The 10137-nt window shown below is 37.1% G+C and overlaps 1 protein-coding gene across 4 annotated transcripts in view; it reads left to right on the top strand.

The window, feature by feature from the left end:
- Positions 1-635: 635 nt before the first annotated feature.
- TDRD15 (tudor domain containing 15) overlaps positions 636-10137 on the top strand; it is a 65812-nt gene continuing 56310 nt past the window's right edge. For all 4 annotated transcript variants that reach the window (XM_065527348.2, XM_015433956.4, XM_015433958.4 and 1 more), the window contains exon 1: positions 636-841. The gene's annotated coding sequence lies outside the window, so the exon portion shown is untranslated. The remainder of the gene's footprint in view (positions 842-10137) is intronic.

Genomic DNA, 10137 nt, shown 5'->3' with positions numbered 1-10137 from the left:
ACTTGGGGAAGAAGTCAGGTGGAGAGAGAAACTGAAGGGAGCAAAGGGAAGGTAAGGAGAGAAGAAAAAAAATGAGAGGGAAACATCTGGCTGAAAAAGCAGGGAGGCCAGCAGCTCTGAATGCGGATCACAATCTTTGTTAGTCATCTTTATCTTACTGGTTACTTTGCTGGACTCAAAGTACATGTTTCCTACGGTGGAAGCTCCCTTGTTTACTTATTCTTCCTGACCTAGGTTTAAAAGGCCTGCCTAACTATCGCAGTAGGCTTTTCCTAGCTGATATCCTTGTGAGCTGTGGTAGAGAACAGGGAAGCAGTGCCCTCGTGGCTCCTGGATTTACAGTTCCTGAGGAAGAACTGCCAAATAGAGGAAGACTTCCCTAATGTCAAATGAAGCAGGACCTTCTGGGCAGGAGGAAAACAGGTGATGTCGCAATGACAGGGCTCACCTTTCCACCTCGTGTTTGATGAGGCTTTGAGAAAAGAGCCACGTTCTTTCCAAAAGTCAGGTCAGAAGCCTTTCCACACTTTGGTTTCCCAATTCAGCACCCGTAATGTCAAATAAAACGAAGGTCCTTGCCCCAAGTGAAGTCATCAGCAAATATCTCTTTGCTCTCCGGGGGATTGTGTTCTCTCACAACATCTTTTGGAATTATCACTTCATACTGAAACAAGGGTTTCATCTTTCCATGAGATGTATGGCGATGAAATTAAGGCCAGGGGCTCTGGGGGCAGAAGAGAAGGCTGGTGCCACTCGTATGCCCTGGATCAGCAGTGAGATGAAGAGCACAGCCTCTAGAGCCAGAGTGTCTGGATCTAAAATTGGCTCTGCCAACAGGCATGTAAGTCACATATGTTTTATATGCTTCATATGAAAATGGAATAAAAGTCTTATCTATAGGAATAAATAAGTCAATAGAAGTGACATACTTAAAACAGTGTCTGCATATAGTAGGCATTCATTGAGGTGCTGGCTATTACTGGGATGTGAGAACAGAAACAGTCATTTGCTCAATCCCAAGTTTATTTTGGTACTTTGTTTCTTTATTGTAATAAGGACCAGTGGTTTCAAGAATCCTAGAATGTTAGAACTGAAAGGAACATTCCTTTTGTGGCTATATGAGGCTCAGAGAGAGTGGAGCCCTCCAAGATCACGCAGCTATCTGGTGGCAGATTCAAGACCAAACACCAGGCTTCCCGTTTCTAGACCACTCTCCACTCTACCACCTTCCTTCCTTGGAGGAGGATGTCCAGGACCAAGAAAGTGCTCTTAGGGCAACGATAACAACTGGAACTGTAGTAGCCCCTCCAAGGGCTCCCTTGTCACTACAAAGTTAATCTTAAGTTGGTTCATTCATTCACTCACTCAGCACTGATTTTTAAGTTATTCTCAAACAGTACAGAAAAGCGAAACACAGTTCTCATTCTTAAAGAGCTTCTATTGAAATTAGAGCAATAAGATATGAAGATAAAATTATACAATAATACAATCATTTATATTATACAATATTTATAAAATTATATTTCATAAATATAAATATATTTTATATTTATAAATTACATAATAATACAATCATTTATATTAAGTGTCTAAGTATTAGAGAGCTTAGATATATTCTATCTAATCAGCTGCCAGAAAAAGAGTTTACAATAAGGTTAGTAACTTTATGAATTACTAAAATAAACGAAACCAAGCAAGCAAGGAAAAAGATGTGCAAAGCAGTTTGGAGGTTCAATAAGACAAAAAAAGACACCTGGCTAGAAGGATCAGGAAAGTCTTCATGCAGTAAGAGTAAGTGGCATTAGATATGGGCCCTGAAACATGAATAGGTAACAGAATTAGAATGTGACCTTTTCCTCTCTCTTCCATGAATAATTACTTTCTAAATATAAATACATACAAATATATACATATACGTATACAAAAAAATGAAATGCAATTCTATATAAATTTTCTGTGGAATTTCAAAGACAAGTAAAACATAATGAATCGAAACGGCAAGAACTTCCAGCACTTCCACCCTTCTTCTGTGCAAGGCAGTTGAAGAATAAGAGGGCTTGTTTTAAGAATTATCATCACATATGAACTCCTAGTTCATATATAACAGTGGTTCCCAACCTTTTTGACACCAGGGACTGGTTTTGTGGAAGACAATTTTTCCACGGATGGGGATTGGGAGTGAGATGGGACTGGGGATGCAGGGGTGATATTTTCAAAATGAAACTGTTCCACCTTAGATCATCAGGTGTTAGATTCTCATAAGGAGTGCACAACCTAGACCCCTAGCATGAACAGTTCACAATAGGGTTCATGTTCCTATGAGAATCTAATGCTGCTGCTGATCTGGCAGGAGGCAGAGTTCAGGCCATAATGCTGGCTCACCTGCCACTTACCTCCTGCTTTGTGGCCTGGAACCTAACAGACCGGAGAGTGGTACCCGTCTGAGGCCCTGGGCTTGGGGACCCCTGATCTATAGAATACAAGACAAGTCAGTCCTCACAAGGAAGAAGAATGGTCATGATCAGATTTGGAGAGACAAGCTAATAGACTGGATTTCTATTGCCACCATGCCTATGTATCAGGGGAGGTCTTAAATAAATTATTGGATAATACTGCAGGAGGACAGTCAGAGCCATTGCAGGACTCCAGGCTAGATAGGGAAGTGGGAATAAAAATAGAGAGGAGGAATTTGTTCTATAATACAGACTGTTTTCCAAGGCAGCTACGTCATTTTACATTCCCATCAGCAATGAAGCGGGGTTCCAGCTTCTCCACATCTACATTATCTTTCTTTTTGATTACAATCATTCCAGTGAATATGAATTCATATCTCATTGTGGTTTCAATTTGTATTTTCCTGATGGTTAATGATGTCGAGCATCTTTCTGAGTGCTTATAGGCAACTTATAAATCTTCTTTGGAGAAATGTCTATTCACATCCTTTGTCCAGTTTTAAATTGGGTGGTCATTTCATTCTTGAGTTTTAAGAATTCTTAATTATGGCTACAAGTCCTTTGCCAGATATATGATTTGCAAATATTTTCTTTCATTCTTTGGTTTGTCCTCTTACTTTCGTGATGGTATGTTTTGAAGTATAAATGTTTTATAATTTTGATGAAGTTCAACAATTTATGTTGTTTTTTCTTTTGTCACTTACGCTTTTATTGTCATTTATAGGAAACCACTAAGAAACAAAGGTTACACAGATTTACTTTTATATTTTTTTTTTCTAAAAGCTTTATCGTTTTAACTTTTACCTGAAGGTCTATGATCCATTTTGAGTATTTTTTTTTTTTTTTTTTGGCATGGTGTGAGAAAGTGGTCTAACTTTACTTTAAAAAAATAAACTTTACTTTTTAGAAATTTTAGATTTACAGAAAAATTGAGAAGATAGTACAAAGATTTCCCATATATGCTCTGTTTCCCCTATTAGTGTGGTATACTTGTTACAACTAATGAACCAACGATGATAAATTATCATTAACTGAAGTCTATAATTTATTCAGATTGTCTTAAGTTTTATATAATCTGCTTTATTGTTTTATTTATTTTTTTTATTTTGGGATCTCATCAAGGATACCATATTACATTTGGTCATCATGTCTCCCTAGGCTTCCTCTGGCTGTGACAGTTTCTCTGACTTTTCTTGCTTTTAATGACCTCAACAGTTTTGAGGAGTAGTGGTAGGACATCGTAAAGTGTCCTTCTGTTGGGATTTAACTGATGTTTTTATCATGATTAGAGTAGAGATACATGCCTTTAGACTGGGCTAGGGATATGTATTTTGCAAATATTTTTTCCCAGTCTGTGAATGGTTCTTCATTCTCTTAAAAGTGCCTTTTGCAAAGAAGAACATTTTAATTTTAATAAAGTTCAACCTATCATTTTCTTCTATATTTTCTTTTGGAAGTTTTGTAGTTTTGTGTTTTACATTTATGTCCAATCCATATTGAGTTAATTTTAAAAAAGTTTAAGGTCTATGTCTTGTTTTATTTTATTTATTTATTTATTTTTAAGATAGAGTCTCTCTCTGTTGCACAGGCTGGAGTGCAGTGGCATGACCTCAGCTCACTGCAACATCCGTCTCTTGGTTTCAAGAGATTCTCCTGCCTCAGCCTTCCAAGTAACTGGGATTACAGGCACTCACCTCCATGCCTAGCTAATTTTTGTATTTTTAGTAGAGACAGGGTTTCACCATGTTGGCCAGGCTGGTCTCAAACTCCTGACCTCAAGTGATCTGCCCTCCTCAGCCTCCCAAACTGCTGAGGTTACAACATGAGCCACTGCTCGCAGCTTATGTCTTGTTTTATATTTTTACATGTAGACTTCCAATTGTTCTTGCACATTTGTTGAAAGGATGATTCTTTCTCCATGGAATTGCCTTTGCTCCTTTGTCACAGAAGACTTGACTGTTTGTGTGGGTTTATTTCTAGGTTCTGTGTGCCATTCCAGCAATTTATGTGTCTATTCTTTCTCGAGTACCACACTGTTTTAATTGCTTTAGCATCATAGTAAGTCTTGAAGTTAGGAAATTTCAGTCCTTTGACTTTATTCTTCTTTAATATTGTGTTCGGTATTCACGGTCTTTTGCTTTTTCATATGAACCTTAGAGTCATTTTGTTTGTACCCATAATGTAGCTTGCTGTGATTTTTATTGGGTTAATATTGAATCTATAAATCAATTTATGAAAAACTGACAGTATTAAATCTGTCAATCCATAATTATGGACTATGTCTGCATTCATTTAGATCCTTGATTTTTTTAAAATCAGAATTTTGTAGTTTTCTGCATGGCTATCCTATACATATTTTGTTAGATTTATTTCATTTTTCAATGTTATTATAAATAGTATTTTATTGGTATATAGAAAAAACATCGACTTTTGTATGTCAGTCATGTAACCTGGAAACTTGGTATAATCACTTTTTAGTTCTAGGAAATTTTTTTGGTGATTATTTGGGATCTTCTACATCGATAATCATACCATCTGTGCATGCAGATAGGTTTTTTTCTCTTCCCAATTGGTGCATTTTAAATTTCTGTCTAATCACACTAGCTAGGACCTCCAGTACAATGTTGAGTAAGAATAGTGAGAGAGAGACATTCTTGCTGTGTACACAATTCTTTGGGGAAAAATTTAGTTTTTCGATATGATGTTAACATATTTTTTTTCTTTCTTTTGGTAGCTGTTCTTTTTCAAGTTGAGGAAGTTCATCTTTATTTTGTTGAGAGTTTTTATCAAGAATTGCTTTTGGATTTTTTAAAGTGCTTTTTCTGAATTACTTGATATCATGATTTTTCTTCCTTAGCTAGTTGAGGTGCTAGGTTATATTCAGTGTTGTGATGGGTTATATTGATTTGAATGTTGAACCAGATTTGAATACCTGGAATAAATCCCACTTGGTCATGATTTGTAATTGTTTTTTATACATTGTTGAATTTGATTTAATATTTTTAAAGGATTTTTGCTTCTATGTTCATGAGAGATATTGGTCCGTAATTTTCTGTTTTGAATGTATTAGAGCCCTATTGATGGGCTGGTAAAGTCAGGGAGGGGAAACATTCTACAATCTTATGGTTAAGTATCAATGTTTTAGTGTGCCTGGGTCCCTGGCATAAGAACTTCACAAGTGTTTGGTTTTCTGTTTCTGTGTTAGTTTGCTGAGAATGATTGTTTCCAGCTTCATCGATGTCCCTGCAAAGGGCATGAACTCATCCTTTTTTATGACTGCATAGTATTCCATGGTGTATATGTGCCAAATTTTCTTTATCCAGTCTATCATTGATGGGCATTTGGGTTGGTTCCAAGTCTTTGCTATTGTGAACAGTGCTGCAATAAACATACATGTCCGTGTGTCTTTATAGTAGAATGATTTATAATCCTTTGGGTATATACCCAGTAATGGAATTGCTGGGCCAAAAGGTATTTCTGGTTCTAGATCCTTGAGGAATCACCACACTGTCATTCATGGCCATACTGCCCAAAGTAATTTATAGATTCAATGCTATCCCCATCAAGCTACCATTGACTTTCTTCACAGAATTAGAAAAAACTACTTTAATTTCATATGGAATAAAAGAAGAGCCAGTATAGCCAAGACAAGCCTAAGCAAAAAGAACAAAGCTGGAGGTATCATGCTACCTGACTTTAAACTACACTATAAGGCTATAGTAACCAAAACAGCATGGTACTGGTACCAAAACAGATATATAGACCAATGGAACAGAACAGAGACCTCAGAAATAACGCCACACATCTACAACCATCTGATCTTTAACAAACCTGACAAAAACAGGCAATGGGGAAAGGATTCACTATTTAATAAATGGTGTTGGGAAAACTGGCTAGCCATATGCAGAAAACTGAAACTGGACCCCTTCCTTACACCTTATACAAAAATTAACTCAAGATGGATTAAAGACTTAAATGTAAGACCTGAAACCATAAAATTCCTAGAAGAAAACCTAGGCAATACCATTCAGGACATAGGCATGGACAAAGACTTCTTGACTAAAATACCAAAAGCAATGGCAACCAAAGCCAAAATTGACAAATGAAGTCTAATTAAACTAAAGAGCTTCTGCACAGCAAAAGTAACTATCGTCAGAATGAACAGGCAACCTACAGAATGGGAGAAAATTTTTGCAGTCTATCCATCTGACAAAGGGCTAATATCTAGAATCTACAAAGAACTTAACCAAATTTACAAGAAAAAAAAAACATCAAAAAGTGGGTGAAGGATATGAACAGACACTTCTCAAAAAAAGACATTTAAGTGGCCAATAAACATGAAAAAAATCTAATCATCACTGGTCATTAGAGAAATGCAAATCAAAACCACAATGAGATACCATCTCACGCCAGTTAGAATGGTGATTATTAAAAAGTCAGGCAACAACACATGCTGGAGAGGATGTGGAGAAATAGGAATGCTTTTACACTGTTGGTGGGAGTGTAAATGAGGTCAGAAGAGTTTTGAGTTGCATGCTAGAAATATAAACATTAAGGATGGTTCTGGCATGGAAATAAGGAACATGTTTTTGTAAACTGGAAGAAAGGCAATTCTTGTTACAAAGTGGCAAAGTACTTGGCTGAACTATGTTCTGGTGTTTTGTGTGAGGTAAAAATTGTAAGCAGTGAAACTGGATATTTAGCTGAGGAGATTGCTAAGCAAAGTGTTTGAAGGAGCAGCTTAGTTTATTCTGACTGCTTATAATAAAATGCAAAAGTAGAAACATGAATTGAATAATGAATTTTTAAGCAAAACGTTTTGGAAAATTCTCAACCTATCATTATTGCAAAAGAAGAAGAAAGCTTGTTCTGAAGAGAACAAGGGTGTGGCTAAAGAACCATTTGGAAAAGAGATCATGGGTGCAACTCACGGACTTAATCAGCCATCTCATCAGAGGCTGGGAATAGAGATTGGATTATGCCATCAGAGATACTGCCAGTTTGAAGTAAAGGAGACAGAGAAGGTAGTAGAGAATGGAGGAAGGCTGTCAGACTTTTTGGATTTTATAGGATGAAACCATAGAGTATTTTGCTTTGAACATGTGCTGCCTTTCAAGAACAGAGAAGAAACCCAAAGATGATTCAGAGATCCTTAGGGCTGCTACCGCTCTCACTATGGTTGGAGCCCGGTGGGACAGGCTGCCTCCACCTCAGTTTCAAAGAGTAGTACTGTGTCCAGCAGATCATGGATGGGGACCTTTCTGAGAATTCAATGAATGGAGCTTCCCCCTACCCTCAGCTGAGATAATAAGGCTACCCCCACAGAACAGAAGGGGTTGGGCCACCCACAGAGCTGGGGGTGACACTGCCACTCCAATGGGCCTAGAGAGGGCAGAATATCAAACCAAAGCAGATAATTCTTGAACTTTAAGACCTAATGGAATTTACCTTGCTAGATTCGGACTTGCTATCACCTCTTTCTTCTTTTGTAGTTCTCCCCTTTGAAATGGGAATGCCCATCCTATGCCTGCCCCACCATTGTATTTTGGAAGCATGTAATGTGTCTGGTTTCACAGGCTCATCACTAGAATGGAATTTTTTTGCTTCAGGATGAATTATACCTCTATAGTGTTACCCATATTTGATTTAGATACTATTTAGATGAGACTTCAGACTTAAGAACTGATGCTAAAATGAGTTAAGACTTCAGGGCTATTGGAATGGAGTGAGTATATATTTTGCATATGAGAAGAACATGAATTTTGGGAGTCCAGGGATGGAATGTTACAGGTTCAATGTTTATGCCTCAACCCCTCTGCCATTAAATATTAAGGCCCTAACTCCCAATGTGATGGAGTTTGGAAAATGGGGCTTTTGGGAGGTAATTAAGATTAGATGAGGTTGTGTGGGTGGAGCCCTGTGAGAAGAGACATGAGGGAGTTTGCTTGTTGTCTCTCTCTTCCTGCACATATGTATACAAAGAAGTCATGTGAGCACATGGTGAGATGGCGGCCACCTACAAGCCACAAGATGAGAACTCAGAATGAAACCTACCTTACCAGCACCTTAATCTTGGATTTCACCAGACTCCATAACTGTGAGAAACAAACTTCTTTCTTTTAAGCCATCCAGTCTATGGTATTTCGTTATGGCATTCTGAGCTAAGACAGGAGTTAATATTTATTAAATACCAACTATGTGCTTGGCACTGTGCCTCATTGAAACAAATCTAGGAAGTAGGTATTAGTATTTCCAATTTGCCTATGAAGAAAATAAAGCTCAGCATGACACAACTAGTAAGTGATGGCAGATATTATCACATTGCCCTCCGCTCCAAAGAAGCTAAACTGATTTATTCTCTCACCAACCATCCCCTCCCCACACACTTACCAACCTCGATAACTAACCCCCAATACACAAGTATGTCTTATCGGTAGGGTTTGATTTCATTTCTCCCTTTTTCAAGCTAATGATTAAAAATGACTGACAACTTCTGAACTTGGTACAAAGTATTGTCTTTGATATAATATGAGCAGGTATACATCTATGTTACTTTTTCAATGGCTATATTTTCTATTATTGCATATATATACCTCTTACTGTATCTATTTGTTGAACAAACCCCTATGCCCCATAAAACATTTTTAAGTTGCATCAAGTCCTTCTCTGTTAAAGAAAAGCAACAACAATTTTTAAAAGATGCTGCAATAAACAGCCAGTATACCTATCTTTGTGGTTATGTGTAAGTTGATTGGTAGGATATAGTCCCAGAAGTAGAATTGATGTTCAGAAGACATAAAAATTTTGTATCTTATGTAGTCTTCTCTACTAAAAATATTTATTCTGTGTTTTCTTCTAGTTCTTCTATGATTTCATTTTTTTTACCTTTATTTCTTGGATTATTTGAAGTTTATTTTGGCATCAATAGTAGTAAAAGGTTGAACCTTAATAATTTTTACTAATGCCATTTATTGACAAATCAATTTTTCAACATTGATTTGAAATGCTGTTTTTATTGCATAAAAAATCCTCATATATACTGGTCATCTTCTGGACTATCAATTCTATTTCATTGATCTAGTTTTCTAATTTCAAATTATTTAATATCCCCATAGCAGCATGCTAAAATGCAAAGGCCCTAGAATGAAGATTCCTGAAGTCAAATCCTAACTCTACCATTTATCAAATATGTGACTTTAGCCTAGCCCCTAAAGTGTATTTGTTCTTCACCTTCCTCATCTCTAAAAAGATAAAATGTCAAACTAGTATTGCCTAATGACTTCTTCCCTAAGCCAAAATCTTGAGATGGACGTAAGAGGGAAAGGAGTTGAAGGAACTCCTCTTAAGAAACCATACTCAGAAAGTCACACATACACACACAAACCCATGAGGATTCATGGGGAAGCAGAAGAGTGCTGGGGACTTATATAGGTAGAAAGTGGTGAATTGGAAAGGGAAGGCATCAAGGGGAACTTTTAGGAAATAACTTGAGAAAAGGAGATTCTAGTTTTACCCTGTTTTATTGCCCACATTGTTCTGGGAGTGTTGAGCTCAGAGGTGAGATTAGGGAAACTGAAATTGGTTTGGAACTGAGTGATGTGTTCCTAATACACTGTAAAATTTGGCTGAAACTTGCCTTTTGGGTGAATATCAGAGGATACTCAGAGCCCCACAAAAGAGGGGT

Source organism: Macaca fascicularis, chromosome 13, assembly GCF_037993035.2.
Source record: "Macaca fascicularis isolate 582-1 chromosome 13, T2T-MFA8v1.1".
Lineage (NCBI taxonomy): Eukaryota > Metazoa > Chordata > Mammalia > Primates > Cercopithecidae > Macaca > Macaca fascicularis.
Note: the sequence above shows the minus strand (reverse complement) of the source record. Positions and strands in the feature narration are given on the sequence as shown.